Source organism: Pleurodeles waltl, chromosome 1_2 (assembly GCF_031143425.1).
Source record: "Pleurodeles waltl isolate 20211129_DDA chromosome 1_2, aPleWal1.hap1.20221129, whole genome shotgun sequence".
Lineage (NCBI taxonomy): Eukaryota > Metazoa > Chordata > Amphibia > Caudata > Salamandridae > Pleurodeles > Pleurodeles waltl.
In genome coordinates this window covers 184559586-184582775 of record NC_090437.1, presented here as the reverse complement: position 1 = coordinate 184582775, position 23190 = coordinate 184559586, and the positions used below count along the sequence as shown (strand labels likewise).

General features: G+C 43.9%; 1 protein-coding gene across 3 annotated transcripts in view; it reads right to left on the bottom strand.

Annotated features, from left to right (window-relative positions):
• The window catches only part of ZBTB5 (zinc finger and BTB domain containing 5), a 79446-nt gene that overhangs the window by 18691 nt on the left and 37565 nt on the right, over positions 1 to 23190 (bottom strand). For all 3 annotated transcript variants that reach the window (XM_069237538.1, XM_069237547.1, XM_069237558.1), the window contains one exon: positions 5069 to 5209. The gene's annotated coding sequence lies outside the window, so the exon portion shown is untranslated. The remainder of the gene's footprint in view (positions 1 to 5068; positions 5210 to 23190) is intronic.

Sequence of the window (23190 nt, the reverse complement as noted above, 5' to 3'; positions counted from 1 at the left end):
CACTCTGAAGACACAGATTGGCAAATCACACGCATGGCACCATAAGAAGTGGCTATTCCTGTGCAATAAAGGCTCATACAATTCCAATACTTGCAGAAAATCTACCTCACCAGACTATGGCATTTTCACAGGGACATTTTTCCGATCTATCTTTGAAGGGAGACGAGAAGTGGGATTTTATACACACAGTATGAGAGTGTACGGTCATCAGAAGATAACGAGACAAGAAAGCAGTCCATTTGCAAACTGTGTGGCGCAAAATAATTCAGACACCTCACATGGCTTTGTTCACCATCACAGAGGACCATGATGTTAGTACACACATGCATACATTTTTGGTTTTGGGCCTAGTAATCATGAAAACTGACACTGCACAACAACAGAAAGCATCTCTGGTGCCAAGCCAGGCAAAGTGAGAGAAAAGGCTAGACTCCTGCAGGATCAAGAAGAAGCTGATTATAAAGCCTGTAAATGCCCAATAAGAACATCAGAAAACTGGGATTGATGTATCTATTTATGGACTGTAAGTGGTTTGTGTAATGAGGCTGTGATCAGGACATATCAGTGAGATGGGGGTCGTTGGGTATTTAAAATGTCTCCAAAATACAACTTCCAAATGGGAAATGCAAATAATTATAGCCCAACTAGGCACAATGTGTTTGGTTGAGATGCTGTGTTTATTTTTGAAAATATTATTATAAAAACAGGAAACAGTATCAATTGAAATAACAATTACTAAAAACAAAAAAACAAAAAAAATCAACACTATGTCTTGTTTAATAACTAACCCACAAATGGAGAGAGTGCATGAATGAAGAGCAACATACATTTTGTAGGTGGCTGAATTAAAAAGGGTAAATTAAGTGTGTTTGAAAATTTAAGAACTATGGGCCTGATTACAACCTTGACGGCGGGGATTACTCCGTCACAATTGTGACGGATATCCCACCCGCTGTATTGCAAGTTCCATTATATCCTGTGGAACTTGCAATATGGCAGACGGGATAGCTGACACGTTTGTGACGGAGTAATCCCCTCCACCTAGGTCGTAATCAGACCCTGTGTGTGATATGCCAATAGTCCAGTTTTTTGGCATACGGTGCATTGATTTGAGTGAACCACCAACACACAACACTTCATGTTTAATGTGGACTCATGGAGCTGGAACATCTCTAATCCAAAGATCACTAATTAGCATAAGGATGTACACCTCACTGAAGTAAGACTGAAATGGAATTAAAACTTGGGCATGGTAATGATAAATGCGGAGTCAACTTCTATTTTAGAGTATACAAGGAGAATCTAAAACAAAATTGTGATTTAAACTAATACACACAACTCTAACATTTTCCCATAATGGAATAGGGATGCTTAAGATGTAGGAGTTGATGCAGCTGACTTCTATCACATGGTTTGAGATGTCCCACGCATAAAGTAATACTAGTAAATCAGTATCTCCAGTTACTGAACTTGCTGGAAAAAGGTCCTGCAAAACTAAGCCAGCCTACTAGGGCAACTACCCATATCCAAAAACAACTGAAACTTGAGTTGACTTTCAATTGTACCGAAGCTGTTGGTTTCGCAGAGTGGTTTATGAAAATAGATAGCGGTAGAAAATGTGACCCTTATTAAACTGAACTGGAGAAACGGTAGACCGATGTCCTATAACAATTAGGATGTGCTAATGATGATCTTTGGTAACAAATCTGAAACCAACCCAACACTGCATGCCATGGGGTGTTGCTACCCTGGGGTTCTAGAGCTGCCCAGCTGGGGAACTGGTGGGGTCATTGCTAAGGAGACAACCACTGAGGGGTGTAAGGTGGAATCAAAGCAATGTTGTATATGTATGTAGATTTGTTAGATGTGGTCTCCGAAGTACCCACTGTGATAATGTCACATTAAAATAGTGATATCTTACCTAACATACATTTATTTCTAAAATCTACGATTACCACTCTATGTGATACAACTCTACATGATTGTCAGTTATCTGTGTTGGGTTGTACAAAAAAGATGTGATTTAACAATCCAAAATAAAAATAATTGCACTTTAGAGGAATAAAGTAATTTAACAAATGCTAGTAAATTGTCCTATATAGAGCAATAGTACACCTGCGAAGCCAGATAAATTAAGCATTTAAGATGCTACTGTAAAAGGTGTAGACAAGAACAACAACTTAGATACTGACATTTGTAAATATGTCCAGTGTTGATGCACCGAAAAAGTAGATTCAGTGTCACTCCAATGACCGAGCTATGGGAATAATGTTGAACAGTCTCATGTTGTTGATCATGTTTTGTTTAACAGCAAATATTGATGTAGAACAAAATTAGCTTTAAAGATAAAGCAACAAAAGACCACATAGTATTTCCACATAAAACAATAAGGATCAATTTAAAAAAAGAAGATTGACAACTAAAGACCCAAAAGTCAATGTTATCAATGTGGATGAGGAAACTTCAACTTTTTAAGTCTGGCCTGCGACATTGCATATAGTTCAAGTGCTCCGCCTGCGACAGATGTTGTATACAATATGGGGCTTGCAGCCCACCCATTCCTTAACATGTTGGCTTCATTGTCACAATTATTTGCTGTCTTCTAACTGGCTAGCGCCTGCTGGCTTCACTTCCTCTTTTTTTAGCTGGAGCATGGACCAAGAACTGATTGCTTCAGATTGATTGCTGTTCTTCCACTGATCGCTCTGTGATTGAGGTACTACTTTTATTTTTTCCTTCTTCCCTGTCGCCCTGGTTGAACCTCCTGACATTTGTGATTATGTTATACTCTCCCACATGCATTTCAAATACGCCCTTTTCTCCTTTGAAATTGATGTTTATTGTGACAACAGATGTCATCTGCTTTTATTGTGAGACAGATGTTATCTGCTTCCATAAGTATTTCCACTAAGACACGGACATGGGCGCAATTGCTTTTCTTTATGTGATAGGACTTTTTGCCACAGGCCATATTTTTTTTCTTTTTCACACCCGGGGAGAGTAACCGCTTTTACTCAGAATCAATCACAGGGTGTTGTGTTGACACATAACAAGCACTGTCAAAGCCAATAGGTCTAGTCTTTGACAATACTGTGTCTGCCACTGCCTTTTGTTCGATGGCATTGGCATTGACACCTTTAGCAATTATTTGTAGCCGTGTGACATAGCAGCATGGCTAAAAATAATAAGAAAAAGGAACTAGGATGCATCCAGTATTAATGGTCTTTAAAACCAAAAAACGAGCATTACCCCTGGGTGTGTCACAGCACTTTTAAAAATAATTTTAAGCCACACTGCACAGCATCCGTACTGCTGGACAGTCTGGCTACAAGACACTGCGAAAGCCAACAGCTCTCATAGGTGGGATCTTTTGGCTTGGCCAATGCTTGTGTGCCACTTGCCTTCTAAGGTTTTGCAGACAAAAAGGCCATCGACCCCTAGGCTTTTCATAAAAGGCTTGTCTTCCCAGTCTAAACTAGGTCCTAAACTGAAAAAATATTTCTATTTGTTTTCTCCCTAAACTAACTGATAGAGCAGTGGTTCCCAACCTGTGGTATGGGGATCTCTGGCGGTCCGCGAAGCCTTCTCAGGGGGTCCGCGAGAGCCTAGAAAATTAAAAAATATTAACAAATATTGTCAAATTAGGTCACAGCTTCCAGTAATGACTCAGGCGGGGGTCCCTGGATTCCCATGATGATTCAGTGGGGGTCCCTGGTTTCCATTAATGTTAAAGTGGGGGTCCACAGAAATCAAAAGGGTGGGAACCACTATGATAGAGGTACTCAAAACCTCCTTTTATGATGACTCCTCCAAAGAGCAAATTCTTTAATCCACTGGAGGAAACTCAGAGAAAGAAAAACATTCCCACTCCTTCTACAAGGTAGATTTCTATAGAAGGAGCCGTTATGGTTGCAGAGGGCCAGCTCAGCAGCAAGGTACCTATTTCTGAAACTTCAAAGAAACAAGACAACTCAAGGAGGAACACAACAACTGAATGCTCACAGGGAACATACACTCAGACCTTAGAGATGATGTTATTGTCTGGGGCAGGAGTTTTTAAGCTGTTTTCTGGGAACGCTGTGGGTCTGAGATACCTAAACACTAAATAATATTAACAGATTAATAAAGTGTATGTAAATAAAAAAATTAAAAAAATGTATAACTGAGATTTTTAAAATGTTCTGTAAATGTGAAGGAATATGAAACTGGAGGCTAAAATGAAGTTGGTATCCTCAGATTGATTCATGGGATCAGTCTAGTGCATCAAGTGCATCAGACAGAATATAGTATGGATGCTATGTGACTTCCATTGAATTTTTTTTAAAAACTTTAAACCTTCCCATTAAAATGTAGATTTGTTTAAATGTGTGAATTAAGTATAATATTTCAGCATTTGTATATTTGCTGAATGCTTGTTTCTGCATTTTTGTGTATTGTTTTTAAATTGCTTAGGCTGGGGTCCCGGGCTTCCAGTATCAACTCCGTGTGGCTCTCTGGATTCCAGCAATTATTTAGTGGGTGGGTTGGGGGGGAGGCGGGGGGGGGAGAGGAGGTGGGTTGGGGGGGGGGGGGGGGGCACGGTTCCAAGATTTAGTGGTGGTCCACATTAGTCAAAAGGTTAAGAAGCACTGATCTAGGTCATCAACAACAAATGCTTTCTATTGTTTCCTGATGTTCTTGAAAAGAGCACATTGAGGAAACTCAAAACAGAGGCAGAGTAATGTGGCAAAGCAGCTTAGTGCTCTGAGCATATGTTTCTTACCTAACACACATTTATTATTATTATCTAAGATTACAAATGATACAACTCTGTATGACTGTTATTCACTTACGTCAGGATGTACGAAAAAGATGAGATTTAACAAACCAAAATTAAAGTAATTGCACTTTTAAGGAACAAAGTAATTTAACAAATGCTAGTAAATTGCCCTATAAAGAGGAATGTCACTCTTGCAAAAAGACTTCGAAGCTAGAGAACAAATTAAGCAGTTTTAGATACTACTGTGAAGGGTGTAGACAAGAACAACAAATATTGGGATACTGAAATATTAACTGATACTCCTCTTACCGAGATTTGTGCTTTCTGAAGTTTGTGTAATTCACCACAATTCACTGAAGACTATGCCAACGTTTCACATCCTCTGGTATGACTCTTTCGGATGGATGCATTTTTGCTATGGAGACTGAATTCACACACCGCCATGGCATTCTAATAAGGCATGGAATACAATGCAGGTTAAGTACAATCAGACCGGTACAAAAACTGGTTACTGTAAAACAGTGAAAACTGACTGACTCAATTGTATGACAGAAAGCAAGCTGAATAAATATGTCATTGGTGCATCACTACATTGAGAAGCAATCTTGTGCATTATTCTCAATACTGTACTGATCCTGAAAGAAAATAGGACTACAGATGCAAAAGCTTATTTGGAAGGGAAGACCTGCAAATGGATAATGTTTTTGTAGAGTCCAATTGTGAAGACAGGCTGTAATTGGTATATGTTTAGTTGGTACATGAACGAGAAACACAAAATCAGATACATAACAATCAAACATCAATGAGATACCTTTCTCAAACGCAAAATATAAGAAATGTCCGAACTGTTCCAGTGTATACAACAGTTAATAGGAAATAAAATAAGAAAGAAAGGATTTTCCCCGGATGCTAGACAGCTTAGTGAACAGTACACAAACATCTGCACAGTCATTATGTATGTCAAGCTACTAGGCAATACTACAAAAACAGCGTAGGCTGGATTTGGGAGTCTGGATCTGTGCTACTGACTTCTGTGTCTTAACTGTCTGTTGATGAAACTGTTACAAGAAGCTGTCCATGGGTTTAAGTTGAGGAATTCCTTTTCTATTTCTATTGTCACATTCGATTTTTGAGATCTGTCTGTCTTCTAGCTCTCTCCGAGAGGAGCTGGGAGTGTGGCTTGGGTCAAGACAAGTGCTACATTGATTTTATGCTTCGTTCTGCAATTTATACATTTTATTTTTAACCACTGACTGTCGCAATTGTCGTTTTAAACATCAGTGTAACTTTAAATAGTCACTTTGGATACTGTACCTACAAAATCCAAACATTAACAATATTTTGCTTGAAAGTAGTACATTAATACTCATTAAAATGCTTTAGTAAGATTAATTGGTAACAGTGATAATGAATACAGAATGACCAGGGTTATTTTAAAAGACTGCAAACGACCCATCACAATAGATGTAAAGGGATTCCAGTTTTTTTTTGTTTTTTTTAAAACAAGAAGTCATTGTTTGCAATGTACATGAATCAAATTTAACTACATATTGAATTGAACATAAAAAGCAAATGCCCAAGATTTTTTACGTTTGACAACAGATCAAACTGTAATCTTTAAAATAATACTTATATAGGAGGAGAACTTCTAAATCAGTAATATTTAACTTTCAACCTGACAACGTTTAGTGTAAGTGAACATCTAGGAAAAAGGAGGGCAATGTTGCATATGGGTCATTAGCATGTAAAAGAATATCAATATCATGAGCTGCATATATTTAACCTCCTCGTTCCCAAACTAAGAATATTTAATATTAAAAGTTGTATTTAATTCTACTAAAAGTGTTCTAAAGCCAAAATAAACACAAGGGGTGAAAGATGGAATCCTTGTCTAGTTCTCTTCTAAGGAAAAGTTGTGAGAATTGAAGACTGTAAGTAATTGGGTTATTAGTTGTGAAGGATGCTAATCCTTCCCAAGTAATAGGTCCACTATTGTCTCATTACTGGAGGCCAAGTAATCCATTATAGCACTTGGTTCTCTCAGGATAGCGAAGCACAGCAGTCCAAGGACCACTAAGGGGAGGAGGTGGGATGTAGGAAAAATACTCAGTAAATTATCTTTCTTAAAAAAAAAAAAAAAAAAAAAAAAAAATAAAGGAAAATTAATTTATCACACTAACTACTAAATGCCATGCATTAATTTACAAACATACACTTTTCAGGAAGATTAAAATACCTTTGGTGACACCCTCATATCACAGTTTACCCCTAGTGGGGCTTGGACCCGATAAACACTATACATCCTACCTATACCAGGTGCAACATCACAATATAAGGGAGTGTCGGGTTAAATGGTTCAGCCATACTGGCTTTGTCAGGGGGGTCACCACCTTAATAAAAATACAAATTTGACAATGTAAAATATAGGGGGAGTCTGTAAGTATAAGGCAGGCCTACTGGCTTGCTCAGAATGTGGCCACATTAATAGAATCAGCCACATGTTATGTCTGTAAATCAATAAGCACAGTATTTATAGTCCATAACATTCATAAAAATGATAAATGTCATTGTTCAATATCAAGGTTGTCAATAAAGCAGGTTAATCCGGAAGACATAATCAAATGGCGTACCAACAAGAAATAATTGAATCTGTGGAGTCTGGGGAAATGTATACTACAATGAGAAACGGGTGCTTGCTGGTAATAGATCAGACCCTGGGTGAGTACGCACCTGGAGCCGTAGATTGCCCTGGATGGCCCTCCTGCCGTGCCCCTCCCCGTCTGGGCGATCGTTCCTCCCAGCCCCACCCCGGGATGTGGGCGACTACTGGGTCCCTCTGGCCTGCCCCAACAATTGATTATAATAAGAACACATGCAGCGCAGCTCCAGCTACCTCAAGGGGTCCGGTGTGTTGGGGGGGGGGGGAGGGGGGTTGAACTGGGGGCACCCTTCTCCCCCTCCCTTCCCCCTCCTCCTTTCCGCACCAGCTCCAAATACGACCTCTCTTTCTGTTCCTTACACAATTCGCTCTCTCCCGTTTTTTTTTCTTTCTCTTTTTCTCTTTTACCTCGCTTTGCACTCAGTGTGAACATAATGTTTCCAAGAATCCTTTTCAAATTGCATAATCGTATTCATACCGCTAAATATGCATGTACAATGGAAGAATTAGCATTAGAACACGTAAATAATAGTACAAATATGTATCACAACTGTCGTTTGATGTTTGTATCTCACTGTTAAAATAACAATAAAAATATATTTAAAAAAAAAAAAAAGTTGTCAATAGAGCAAGTTGATTTCAAAGATGTGTGTCTAACACTTTAACAATCCCCAGTCAACAAAATGCAGCCATAAGACAAAGCCACATGGTGTCCCTGTACTCTAAAGCACAGTAGCAAAACCTACAGCCCCTTGAGAGCTTTTAATTTGAGGCAAACCTCTCCCAGGGTCAAAGATTCGATCTCCTGGGAGAGGTAAAATTACTTCTTTTCTATATTTTCCAAAGGACTTTGGGGTAGGGGGATGTTGGGGTGGGTGGGGGGCCTGCTGCACTTCTGTTGCCTCCCTCCCCCCGCTGAAAAACTCCTTCAATAGCCACTGGTGGCACCCCTGCCCTTCCGTGGGCGATCAAAAGAAGAAAAAAAAATGCAAATCTAAGCCCATGCAGAACATTAGAGGGTGCTCCATGCCGGAGGAAGTGAATATCTGATGAGCCGCTCCTCCTGCTCTCTTTTTTTCTTGGCAGCCTTGTGCTGCTTTCCTTTTGGTATATTTTTCTTCTGGGTGCATCAGTCCCTTAAACTCAGGGGCTTCTTGGGGGGAGCCCCAAGGACCCCACAACCACGCTGGCTCCCCATGCACAGCCCTGTTCTGCGCAGGAACTGTAATCTTTGAAGGAGCATATATCTGGCCCTGTTGGGGCAATTTTGTTCATCTTTGACTTGTTATGTGTTGTGTTGCAGTCAGACCCCAGCCACCAGGAGCATTTTCTTCAGGCCTTCTGGCCTTTAAAAGGCACTTTGAGAGTGGAATTGCATTTTCACTGCTCCCTGTGCCAGGCCTTTCCTCTGTTGGGCTCCTGGTGCAATTCTCCTGCAGATGTGGGCATCTTGGCTGTCTGGAAGGTCAATTCTTCCAACTGTTTCTCAGGAGGTATGGAGAGATCTGAGGAGACCCATGCTATTTCTGAGGATCAGCTGGAGTCAACATCCTAAACTGCATCCTTGCAGGGCAACAGGTGGCATAATTTTGCTGCTGTTACTCCCAGATCCAGGGTCTCCTCAACAGTCGCTCTCTGGTGCAAAGGCTTTTGAGCAGGGGGGTGGAAAGATTTCAGGGCCGTGCACCCCTGGTAAATTGTAGGCCTGGGCTGCCCCAGCCCTGGTACAGTGTGACAAGCTAATTATCAGATACAGATTTCCTCTTTCCTCTCCCAGAAACATGGTCAATTGCTGTGTATTGCCTTCTAGATAGAGGGGGAGCTTTCATCCCTCTGCTGCAGAGCAGAGTAATTAACTTGGCCCAGCAGGGAAAGGGGACAAAGGCCTAGAGACCTGAAATCTGTTTCCGAGTGAGAGAGAAATTTAAAAATCTTGAAGGCTCATAAGACGTGGATGTGGGTTTCTGGGGACTGCAAATTCAAACTCTGTATGTATGTATGTATGTTTTACCCCAGTTTGGTGCTCTGAAAGACCCTGTATGTCTAAACGGAAGGGAGCTGGACTTTAGGGCAGATTTAGTCTTTCATGTAGAATACAGTGAAGCACTATAGATTTTACAATGAGCCCTAAAAGACCTACACTTTGATAGTGCACTCATAAGGCCTACCTGAGGTCAGCAACAATCCTTGCAGAGTCCCTTCTAAGACAGGCTGCCTGTGTGCAGATATTGGGCTGTGCGGAACAGCAGCTTCACACACATAGCCTGAATATGTGCACAAATGAGCATGTTTACTTGTAACCCGTTCAGTGCCTCATACCCTAGCTGCTCAGCTGTGTCTCATCTTAAAAAGTAGGCACTGGCACTTAGCTTGCTCAGTCCAATTGTGTGAATTTACTAAAAGTGAGACCCAAGTAGTGAGACTCGCACACAGTAAAAGTCCAAATAGCATGGAAGTAAAATTGCAAAAAATACTTATGGACTAAATGGGCGAAACTCATTTAATACAAACCCCATTAACAAGAAGAGCAACTCCAGGATTCACATATTAGGGGAACAACATTTATAAGTTTAGTTCCGAAACCGTGCCATTTTAGAACATTTATCAAAATTCTTATCTGAGAAATAGAAAGCTTTTTAAGCACTAAAAATAGTAGATGCAAGGGAAGATATAAGAAGAGAACCTTAATTGTACAGCAGTTAGATCAAACTCTTCTTGGTAGAACTAGTCCACAGAACTGTGGTCAGCCTGGGCCCAAGAAGGATGGTGCTACACGCATTTATGGTTTACAATGTGCGATTTCACCAGCAGGGCTAATGCAGTGAATTAGGGGGAATTTAATTCAATTGCCTCTCCTTACTTATTGTAATACCTGCAAAGTCAGACAAATGTTTAACTGCTCACTCCTCATGTGTGCTCTTACCCACTGGAGGGTCTTCACAAAGTGTGCAATTCAGATTTAGCCTCATCGACTTTTTTTTTTTTTTTAGCTATGCAAGAACAAAATATGCCAGGCAGATGAAAAACAGCTTCAAGCAACTCATTTAAAGTGCCCATCAAGCTATTATCAAGTATTGTGCTGGAAAGCAATATGCATTCAGCTTAGCACTAAGTAAGCAAATCCTAAAGATGCACAGCCTTACATGCACTTCCAATACTACAAAGCATGATTATCCTAAAAGCATCATCTTTACCCAGTCCACCCCAAAAGCAGCAATGCTACATATGCATAGTAGAACCGAAGCTTGAATCAGTAATGAAAACCAAAAAAGTGATGTGTGGAAGACCTGAAACTCAGCCACTGGTAATTTTTCAGGCCATATCATTATTTGGTCCATCATGTAACTCTAGACAAAGGCTAGCCATATGGAAAGCCAACTTGGTTGGGCTCCAATAGAAACAGTCAACACCAAACTGTCAAGCCATGTCCCCTCCAGACAAAACACAAGACATCCCAGACCAAAAAAGGTCTATTTTGGCCTCATCAAATAGGACTAACTTGAGTTCAAGACCATAGTGAGCCTTGGACCCACTTCTAAGCATATCCATTGCACTGAATGCATCACATTTAGAAAATCCAGAGAGTGATTTTTGTTTGAATCTGTTTTATTGAATTTGATGGTTGAAAAAAACAACAAGTTTCATAGTGGCACATTTTAGATAGTAACGCTGTTGATATGATATATGTGCTTTAATGGTCGGCGTCATACCCAATACAATTAATAGGATGCAAATATTTCGCCATCAATGGTGTTAATATGCTACAGGTGCAGTTACATGATACACTTTCACATTTAACAACTGCAAACTGTATGCACTCTCAAATAACAGATCAATCTTTTATATTAGAACTTAAGGAAAGAAAAAACAACTAGGCAGTTCGGATTTAACATAGTAACTACCAGATGAGAAGGTGCACAACTTCATTAATTGCTAGCTAATAGACTTTTTGACACATCTGTGGAGAGGATAGAGAGATGTCCTAGGGTTCTGCTTCCATTGATATGTTATGATGTCTGTTGGCTAGGACTTGGACAGTGTTGCCTTATACTAACCTGACTGTATGTGCTTGCATCCTGTTAATGGTTATGTAAGCATAGGTGAGAACCCTCTCAGCCCCATTGCTTCATTTATGGAAGCATTGGGTCCACACGTTTTATTGTCTGGCAGACACGTGTGTAAATCCAGTAATATTGTGTCCCATTGAAGTGCATCTTCCCTGTGGAGTGCCACACTATCTGCCTGTGCCCAGGATGTCACGGATTGGGACCAGGAATCATAGCGTGGCGCATCAGGCTTCTTCCACCTTCGGGTAATTAAACATTAGGCTAATATTAGCCCTCGATCTCGGAAGCTTGAGGTGTGGCAGTTATGTTTAGATCTGTGGAAAAAGTCCCAATATGTATGTTCCCCATGTATTAGTGATTGAGCGGCCCGTGCAATGCAGCAGTCGGTCCATCACCACTCCCCAGTAGCCCTGCAGGGTGGGGCAGAACGATAATATGTACAGAAAGGTCAGCGTCCAGCAGGCGGCATCGAGGGCAGTCTGCGTCTGTTCTATGAAAGAAACAATTCATTTGCTGTGGTGTCAAATAAGCTTGGTGAATAATATAGTATTGGATGAGGAGGAATCTAGCATTACGTGGCACTTTTAGTGGGCTTTCTAGTAGGTGAGACCATTGTTTATTCTTGTATGTTGTACCTTTATTTGTTTCCGATGCACTCTGAGTGTTGTGAGGGGACGGGGGTCCTCAGTGATTCTGCCAGCCAATGCACCAGATGTCTACCTGTGCCAAGCACATGTAAAGAAAATATTGTAGTGTCCGGTGTATGGGAGGATCGTGAGTGATGCCCACCCCCCAAAGCCTTTTGTAGGGCTCCAGTGATGGATCGATGTAAAAGGAAGCCACCAGGAGGCACATTAGTGTTCCCCCGTAAGATGTCATACGCGAGGAGAACGTGGTTATAGATCACCAAGTGTATGGATTCCAGCTGCATGCCAAACGGTCAGTTCTGTTTGATGTGGGGTGTGATTTACGTGGCATTCCCACCAGTGCCATTGCCGGTTCATAAGGGATCACTCCTCTGGTAAGGTAAACGCTCCTGCGATAGCAGCAGTATGCCGTTCATAACAATGGGGCCTCGGGAACAGCGTGTTTTGTGCAAGGATGGAATAAATTAAGTAAATTAGGAAGTTTACGTGGCAAGGATAGGGTGGCCGTGTCTGCCAGGTTTTGGTCGGCAAGCCAATGAGACACCCACTTTAATTGGGCCACAAGGTAGTAGAGTTCAAAGTTAGGAAGGGCCAGCCCGCCCTGATCAGTGGATCTGTATAGTTTGGTGAGTAGTACATCATGCAACGACAGTCATGCCATAGGAATTCTCAAAGTGTCCGTTCAAATGAATGAAAAAATGACGCCGGGATGCATAATGGAAGATGTGTAAAAATATATATATATATATATATATATATATATATATATAGATATATATATATAAATATATAATAATAAGCGAGTTAATGCGACCAGTTTTATCAGTGCAACTTGGCCTGTCATAGACAGTGGAAGAGTTTTCCAGAAGGACGTTTGTGATTTTAAAGAGGTCTCTGCCCGCGTTAGGTTGCCAGCCAGCAAGTGATCGTCTGTGTGATATACCTGGATCCCCAGATATCTAAAGTTATGCAGTTGCCATATAAGTAATGGTGCAGCTGGGAGAGGGCAGGGGTCTGAAGTGGTAGAGAACAATGGAAATAAACAGGAATTAGCTCAATTAACTTTGGGTCCAGATAATTCCGCGAAGGTGTTGAATGTTGCAGTAACTGAGATAGGCAAGCAAGTGACATCACATAAATAAATGGGATATCATCTGCATAAAGCAATAACAAATGCACACCGTCCCCCCAGTGGTATTCCCCACGCCTGTCCCCACTCCCGGTGAGCTAATGCAAAAGGTTCTACTGCTAGGGCAAAAAGGAGAGGGGTGAGCACTCCTGATGAATGCCCCGCTCTATGGTGATGTGAGCAGAAATCAGAGAGTGCGTACTCTAGTCATTGGTGAAGTTTATAGCAGCCTTACCATATTTGTGAATCGGGTGCGCATCCGCTGTAAGACCCGAAAGAGATAAGGCCACTCCAGGGAGTTGAGCACCGAGCAACTGGCCAGGGGCCACCGTGACAGTGCATGTCCAAGAGATGAAAAAAATCTGTGTGCGGATATTGAATAGTGTAGAAAGGGTTGGTACAAAGCCGTTTTGATCTCCTTGGACTAAGACTGGTATCAGTGGTGCCAGCTGGTCTGCTATGATCTTAGCCAATATCTTGTGATCAGAATTTAGGAGTGCCAGCGGCCTGTATGAATTCATTTACGTTGGGTCCTTATGTGGTTTCGGTAAGGTGAATAAAAAGGCATCTTGAAGCGAGGTGGGAAGATGTGCTAGGCCCAGTGGCTTCTCATACAGGTGGAGTAAGCAGGGCATTAACTGTGGGGCATACGCCTTGCAAAATTCCGCAGGTAGCCCATCGAGGCCAGAGATTTTGTTAGTAGACAAGGCTTAGATGGCATTCTGAACTTCAGATAGCGAAATGGGATCATTTAATTCAATTTGTTGTTCCAACTTCGCTTGGGGCAATGGGAGACTTAAAAGGAATGAGTCAATGGTGCTTATAGAGTATGTCCCATTAGTACGGTTTAGTTCAGTGTAGTGACAGGACATCTCGTTGTGAATTTCACATTGAGTGTAAAGTAATGTGCCAAAGCTACTACGTAATAATTCGATTGGGTGCTGGGGTCTATCCTGATTTATTTTTCATGCCAGGAGAGAACCAGCCCTATCGGCTGTGGCATGAGTCCTATCTGAGTGTGCTGCATAGTTTATAAAATGTAGTTTTTCTGAAAGTGACAAGTGCTTTTTCTGGGCCGCAACAAGGGCTCCTAGTGTCGTGTATCACCTCATTTTCTAGGTGAATCAGTCTCCGTTCCAGCAGGGTCTCCTCCCTATCCAACTGCTTGCGCATGTTCCAGGTCAGTCCCATGCAGTGACCACAGAGTCACCTTAAAGGCATCCCATTCCGTGGCAGCTGTGCTTGTGGAACCCTTGTTTCTATCAAAATAGTCAGTTATGTGGCTGACTGATTCACGGAATGCCGGATCCTCTAGGGTGCCATTTGCAGGCACCATGTAGGTATCGGCACATTACCTAAATCCCAGTCTAACTGGAGATATAAGGGGTTGTGGTCAGAGTGTGTTTGGCCCAAATAATCTGTGTGTTGTACATGCTGTGTTAAGCTAGTAGCGCAGGGTAACTTATCAATACGCACATGCAGTCCATGTGGAGCAGAATAGAGAGAGTACACTCTGGTAGAGTCATTGCAGGCACACCATATGTCAAGGAGACCCCAGTTATGTAGCCAATTAGTGAGGTTATGAACATTGGCGGGGAAGGGGTGAAAAGGCACGATCAAGCATTACATCCAAAACGCTCCCATTAAACCCCTCCCCCCCCCTTCCCAAAATGGGACAAGACCTCTGATAAATTTCAGAGAAAAAAAGCCAGGTCAGTGTTGGGGTTGAAGATGTTGCAGATCAGGACATGCTCGCCGTCTAACAAGCCTTTCACAAACACCTATCTGCCAACTCGGTCCGTTACCACTTCCCTTGTTGCAAATGGGACCCCAGCTCAAATCCAGAGCAGGGCTCCGGGAGCACAGGAAGAATAGTTAGTGGAGTATATCTGGCCGCGCCAGCATCACCGTGATCTGTCAACTTCCAGAGCTGTCAGATGAGACTCTTGCAACAATGCAATATGTACTGCATGCTGTCGAAGATAAGGTTAAATGGCAAACCGTCTACTGAGCGCATGGATCACCGCACATTACAGGTCAGCAATTTAGTAGGAGTCATAGGAGAGCTGGGACCATACAATCGTGAACCTGGATAAGTAGCGTTAGATGTAGAAAAAATAGAGTATCAGTTACACTAACCACATAATAGTCGGCAATGCTGGAATATGCACAAAACAACTGGCGGGAACTTATAAAGCATAGAACACAACATGCAACTGCCAATGAGTTGAATAGCATAAGAGTAGTGCACACCAACCAGTGGCCCCGCAAACCTACAACAAAGCATATATTTAAAGGGGGGGGGGGGTGATAAGGCAGCAAGGATTCAACTCAGTCTGATGTTATGTTTCGGGGGAGGGAAAGGCCACCCCTAGTGACTTGGGTGAGGTCTAGCAGCATCACCCTAGCCAGCTACCACTTACAAGTCTAATTGTAGACATGTTCTATTACTCTAGAATACAGTGTCTGCCGTCTGAGGGGCAATATCTGGTGGATGCAAGGAGTCACTGCCGGAGGGCACATAGCAATGGGGCTCTCCTCATCAGATGTCTGTGGCTTCTCCACTTCTGGGCTTGAGCAGCGAGGTGTGGCCGCAATAGCAGCAGCCTCCTTTTACTCCTGATGACTTTCCGCAATGATCTGTTCAAGATCTGGGGCAGGTCCTAAACTGTCCCTTGCCCTCCGGCGGGGCCCACAGCGTGCATGCTGTTTTTTCGGAGCAGCAGGCTTCTGACCATCTAGACTGGAATCTTCCAGCCATCCCCATGCATCCTCCAGGGAAGTGAAAAAGTGCGTTGTACCTTTCGTTATCACACGTAAGCATGCTGGAAACAGTAATGAGTATCTGAGGTCCAATTCTCAGGGCTTACGCTTAATGGCCAACAAGGATCCCCGCTGTTGTTGGACCAGAGGCGTGTAGTCTGGAAAGAACATTATTTTGGTGTTGTCAACATGTACTTCACAAAGCAATATGGTTTCCTGCAGCACTGTCTCTCTGTCCTGGAAATGTAGAACGCGAATCACCATGGGTCTGGGGTGCATTACGGGTCTACATGCAGGGACCCTATTGACTCTTTCAATGGAAAAGAAACTTGACAGAGTCCGCAGGGAGCAGTCCACACAGCCAGGATTCTTTGTATTGTACTGAATCTTGGTCCTCAGTGCTCTCTGGAAGTCCAACAACATTAATATTATTCCTGCGGGACCACCCCTCCACATCCTCAATGCAAGATTCAAGGACTTGTACTCGGTCAAAAAGAGCTTGTTGGGATGTGTTCATAGTTAGGACTTGTGGTTGTAGTGATTCGTGTGCTTGCTCTGCTGTGTTTACCTTGCTTGCAAGTTTCCGCTGTTCTGCCTGTAACAGGCTGAGATCTGACGCCACATTGTCTATTTTGAATTCTACTGAGGATCTAGTTTGCTAAATGGCTGACAGCACTGCATCTATTTTCGCCTCCAAAGAAAATTGGTACACCTTCTGATCCTGTGCACCTTGCAGTGCCGTCGATGTTCAGGAGGAAGCTTGACTGCAAGGAGTAGCCTGGCAATCAGTCATCCGAGTTCCGCCCAACCCCCATCTTGGGCTCAGCAGCTGTGTCATGGCCATAGAGGAGGGGGAGAATTGCAGCACCGTCTGGTATTGCTATTTCTTCGGGTGACTTGTCTAAACTTTCTGCTTTCCGTCTGCCGGCTCAAGAGGCAAGCGACTCACTCTGGGGTACAGTAGGAGACAGACCATACAAGTGACCCCCTCTCCCTGCAATGCAGTCTTCTTCGTGGATCACACCTGTGGGCCAGGGAATAAAGAATTCCCTAAAGCCCCCGCACAGACCGCACGGTAACTAGTGACCCAGAAATGTGCCGTCCCAGAGCAACAAGATCCGCATGACCATCCAACTCCCCGCGACACCCATTCAGCATGCTGGGACTCTCAGCAATCTGGACTTAGCGCTGAAGCAGTTTTATAGGCCCAGAGCTACTCCACGGCTAACACATGTGCCTCGTTTCCCGGACCAGTCAACAGTCTACCGGCACCTCACTTGCCCGCAGTGCAGGTCCACTCAACAAGCAGCCAGGGTTCATATGGTGCTGCAGGGCCTCTCCGATTCGCATGATGTCCCCACCAGAGACGAGCAGCCAGCCGGCCGACAGCCCGGGACATCAGAGGAAGCAAAAGGCACACAGCCCCTTCTCTATAGCTTCTTCGCCATTCCTCCGGCTCTACTGAGTACTCCACAGTCCAGGCAATGCTCCAAACTCAGGCCTCAATGTTGCCAGCCTTTCACCTCGGGTCAATATATGCACCCTGCATTTAACTCGCTCTGGGTCAGACAGTCGTTCCTTTACTGTCCACAGGAACAAGGGGCTTCCTCCGTCGTGTTAGTGCCCTCCGGTGCGCGACCTCACCCCCGGTGGCGGCGGCCTCCAGTCGGATTCTGGTCTCTCGTGTAGGCACTCGATCTCTTGGGTCTGCTGTTCGATCCCAGATTGTCTTAGGGCAAAGGTTGATCGTTCTCCGATGCTAGATGGCTATTGCAACGTGCAAATGTAACAGACAATGGGGTGGCCAACGGAGCCGACTCAGATCGTGTCCACCATTTTGCCTCGTTGGCCATGCCCCCAAAATCCAAAGAGTGATGGGTAGAATTAATCGGTCACTGGTAATTACGTGAGGCTGCATTTCAGTTCATCATTCCTTTGACCACTATGTCACTTCAGACACGGACCAGAAATCTGCAAGTCAGGCACAGTCATTTTCCAACAGAAGCTCCTTTCTGGTAGGGGTCTGGAATGCAGTTTTAGCTGGATTGCTCCTAACTGGATATGACCAAGATTGATTTCCATATGGCCAGTCTCTGTTTAGACAGCCAAAGTGAGTGAAAATGGGAGGACTGAAACACGGCCACAGCAATCGCCAATGGATAAGATTAATTCAAGGATTCCATCCATCACTTTGCTGACTATTCTCCAACATTGATTCTTGCATGAGTTTTGCTACTACATATAACCTGTTTGAACAAAGGTCTATGCAGGAAAGAGCAGACGCAGTACTAGAAATCAAGATGCACAAAACTGATGAAGAAAAGCAGGAAGCCAAAAGAAGACCATCAAACAAGAACATGAATCCACTCCAAGTATTCAAGTTAGCAATGCAATATTCCGGAATATATTATTCCAGATCCCATTCCCTCTCATCCCATTTTTTGTCCATTTCAGTTTGAAGTTCTTTTCATATAGTCTCTCACAACTTCACTCTAGTCACTTTCAAAAGTGTGCTATAGTATCTAGATAATTATTCCCTTTGTACTTTGATCTATAAGCAAAATGACAGATTCCCTGTCATCGTTCTAAGCCTCCCACAAGAGTGACAGCATGCAGTATCTAACCTTTAAGTATTTCAAACAAGAGAATTTTGGATCCCATCTCTCTTCAGCAGGCCTGTACCCACACTTATAATCTCGTATTCATTGGGAGAAGTGTGGTAATCGCCTAGTCCACTTTTGATTATATCTGGTGTAGGAAAGTAACGTCTTTGTGGCATGGTTACCCCCAATTTTTGCCTGCTGTCAGTATGCTTTGACTGTTTTCACTGGGATTCTGCTAACCATGACCCCAGTGATTGTGCTCTCTCTCTCTAAATTTGGTTGCTTAGGACTTAGCACACCCCACAATTTGCATACTGGTTCCCCCATATAAGTTCCTAGTATATGGTACTTAGGTACCTAGGGCAATAGGACACCAAGGGTTATCAGTGGGTTGCAGCATGTATTGTGCTACCCATGGGAGCCCATGCAAAATGTGTCTTCAGGACTGCCATTGCAGCCTGCATTAAAAAGGTGCATGCACCCTTTGACTACAGGTCACCAGGTCACTATAAGTCACCCCTATGGTAGGCCCTCTTACCCCAGAGGGCAGGTACCTGCGGGTGTGGGCACCCCTGCATGAGCAGAGGTGCCCCTACGAACTCTAGCTCCATTGCACTGGACTTCGTAAGTGTGGGGAAGCCATTTTATCCCTGTACTGGACACGTCTCTACATGAGTCCGGCTATATAATGGTAACTCCAAACCTGGGCATGTTTGGTATCGAACATGTCGGAATCACACCCAAATACTTTCGCCAGTATTGGTTGTGTGATTCCATGCACTCTGGGGGAACCTTAGAGGACCCCCAGCCTCGCTCCTACCAGTCTTCTGGAGGTTTCCAGGCATCCCGCGCTGCTGCCACCCCTCAAACAGGTTTCTGTCCTCCGGCTGCTTGACCACCTCAGCCAGAACAAAGGATTTTCTGTGGGAGAGGGAGATAACACCCTTTTGCTTGGAAAAAGGTGTTACATGGTTTGGAAGGGGTAGCCTCCCAAGCCACCAGTAGGCTTTGAAGGGCACATTTAGTGCCCTCCTTGCATAAACCAGTTTGCACCAGTCCAGGGATCCCCGGTCCTTGCTCTGGCAGGAAACTGGACAAAGAAAAAGGGAGTGACCACTCCCCTGTCCATCATCCTAGGGGTGGTGCCCAGAGCTCCTCCAGGTGGCCACTTGATTCTGCCATCTTGAATACAAGGTGGGCAGAGGCCACTGGGAGCATCTGAGTGGCCAGGTGAAGGAGGTGACATCACAGCCCCCTCCTGATATATGGTTACTCTGCTAGGTGACCAATTCCCCTTCCTGGGCTATTTAAGGTCTCCCTCTTGGATGGGTCCTCAGATTTGGCGTGCAAGACTCCAGCAGGACTCCTCTGCATCGTTTACTTCATCTTCTAGCCTCTGAACTGTAACTGGACCCTCCAGGAACCGACAATCTTTAACTTCAGCGACGACTCCGCTCTGTAACATTGTTTCTCCGGCTCCTTCCAGCAACTGAAACATTTCCCCGGCTGTGCATCCTCTGAGGGTGGTGAGTCTTCAGCCTGCACAAGAAGCATGAATGAATCTCCCTTGGAGTGAAGGAGTCATCTGCAGGCACCAACTGCAACAAGGACCGGCTGCGTGAATCTGCTCCCCTCCGGAACTGCGTGGATCCTGCGTCACACGTGGTGGTCTGGAGTGGTCCCCTTGGTCCTTTCTACCACCTGTCCAACTAGGGAGACGGAAAGTCCTTGCCTCTCCTTGCAGGACAGTACCCCTATGCACTGCGACTCTTACAGCCACCAAAGCTTGTTTGCTAGTCCTCCAAGGGATTTTAAGGCTCCATGTAGCCCTGGCCCCCAGCACTCCTTCCTGCAAAGCACAGTCTCCCACCTGCTGCTTCAGCAACGTGGCACTCCTCTTCAGGTGTGCTGAGCGGGCTTCACTGGGACTCCTGTGCCTGCTGCCAGCGGGTTGCATGTGGGGGCTGTCTCCTCTTCTTGCTTGTGACTCTCCCACCTGCTGAGGGTCACCCAGACTCCTCTCACTGGGTCGAGTCCCCTGGACCTTGCTGGTCCTCCTCAGCCTTGCACACCTTTTTCATCTCTTGAATTTGCAAGGCTTGTTGGTGGTTTTCCAGCACCACTAACTGACTGCAACTCGACCGTTGACGTGGGACATCACATGCATCATGTATGGGACTTCTCGTTATCTCCTGTGCTGCACGGTTGACCTTCTTTTTCCACTGTTGACCTTGTCCTACATCCGTAGAAGGGTGAGTAGTGGCTCCTGCCACAGCAGGACAATCCAACACAAACTGGGCTTGGTTCCATTCCTTTGCAGGTCCTCTTCTGTCAGGATCCACCTTTGGGTTCTTCCAATCTCGGTTGGGTCTAGCATAATCCTTTTCCAAAGTTCTCCTGTTAGTTTTGGGGAAAAACAGGTACTTACCTCTGCTCCCCTAGTCACTTGGGATCACTCTAGTACTCACCTCTTTGGGCTCCTAGTTCCTCCAGCTCCTTTCTATTGATTCCACTTCCTTGGGTGGGGGCTGCCTTTCACATTCCACTTTTTTAGTATGTGGTTTGGCCCTCTGTAGTGAAATGTGTGTTTTGACCACTGACTGTGTTGCACCATTTTGCACCTGGATAAGCTGTCCAGTATTCACCAGTTACAGACTACATTTTGTATTCAGCTTAGCTTTAGATTCATTCTGCCTATTGACTTTATTGTAGCATTAGACACTGCCACGTTAAAAGCTGATCGTTTTTTCCACATTGTAAACTGTGCATTCTGTCTTGTTTTCGTGCTCTTTCTCACCGAAGAGCTAGGACATTATATGGAGGAGTTAGTCAGTCAACATGATAAAGATGTACTAGACTGATGTTTATGGTACAGCAGGGAACAGCTTAGGCGAGACACCTTGGGAAACTTGCCAGTTCCAACCTGTTTCTTTCAACCCTGATCTAAACTAAACTAGCTAGCATGTTTGAACTGCGAAATGAGGGTTTTTTTCAGAAAGCTCCTTTTGTTTTTTTAAAGATATAAAAAGACCCAGTGAGAGAGTGAGTGACCTCAATCAGGATTCTGGACGTGGGATGCCGATATCTGTCCCGTGAGGGTGGAGATATTTTTCTCGCAGTTGAACAGGATCATCGTCTTGCTGGCATGAAAAAGATGAAGAGCTTGGCAGGCCCTACGGTGATGTATTTTTACTTCATTATTTGCTTTGCATTATAATATAAATACATATATTTGCTGTGTACATTGCAGTGGAGAATCATTTTGGTATGTTTTCCTTTCATTGCTGTGACTATTTTTAAACATGCGCTTTCAACATGCTAACCTCCATTTAGGAACCTCGTGGTGAAATAATAAATATCATCTTTGAACTAATAAGTGCATTCCAGAGATTTGTGTCAGCTCGGTCATTAGTGGAAAGCAAAACACCCTCCCCTAAGGCCCATACTATTGCTTTTACAAATGCTTATTGCTTTCTATGCCATTTACTGATTGCTAATGTGTATATAATAGTGTGCTTACTTACTTCCAGTTGGGGGATTGCCTATTCAGTATTCCAGTATTTGAGTTACTATAATAAAGTACGTTTATTTTTGTAACACTGTGTGGTTCTTTCATGTGTGATAGTGCTGTGTGACTATAGTGGTATTACATAAGCTTTGCATGTCTCCTAGATAAGTCTTGGCTTCTCATCAACAGTTACCTCTAGACAGCTCTGCTTACCACACATCAGACCAGCTTCCTACATTTGGTTCTACACCTTCTGGGAAATCAGATGTATTGTTAAATGGGGCTAATAAGTAGCAGTTCTAAAGATGATCCTGATTCCAAAATATCCTCCTATAAAAATCTGTGGGAAATTCTGCTCATCTGCTTTGCTGTTGTTAGCAGAAATTACATATTTAATGGGAAGTTATTGAATTGTTGCAGCCCCAGTCTTACTCAGACATTTTTATCAACATGAACCAACTGAAGTACCTTTAAAACTGCATATACCTGTTTAGAGTCTATTCTGGTATTTTGTGGGCAGCTCACTTGACCCCAGGGTGTCTACTTTGAAAGACGGTGTTCTCTAATATTGAAAAGCACTGTTACATCAAAAGTATTCCATGAAATACATGTATCATTATTAACTAAGGGCGTGGCTTGGCCATAGAAGATGGCGGACGTGTGAGTGAAGCTATCCTGCTCCACCGCTCTATTGGGCGTTTTCACAAACCGCAGCTAAAAACCAGGCATGCCGAACCACCGAGCTGCTGGTTCCTCTGGTGGGTCCCAACAGGCGACAGAATATGACAGCCCCACGTGGAGCAGACGCTGCACCGCTGCGTGGCCTGCAGCAGCCTCAACAGGGCCTGGAAGGCAGCTTCTGCAGAAGATGCCTCCTCAACATAGATGGAGATGCGGACACACAGAAAGAGCACAGAAGGCGATAGATTCAGGGAGGGAGCTCCCCTCTGGCACCACTCTATTCCCCTGTGACTTTTCAGAGGCGGCGGCGAGAGGCTTCTGGAGGAGAGCTGCTTCTACCAATGCTTAGGCTTGAGGGCCAAGTCACTGCTGGA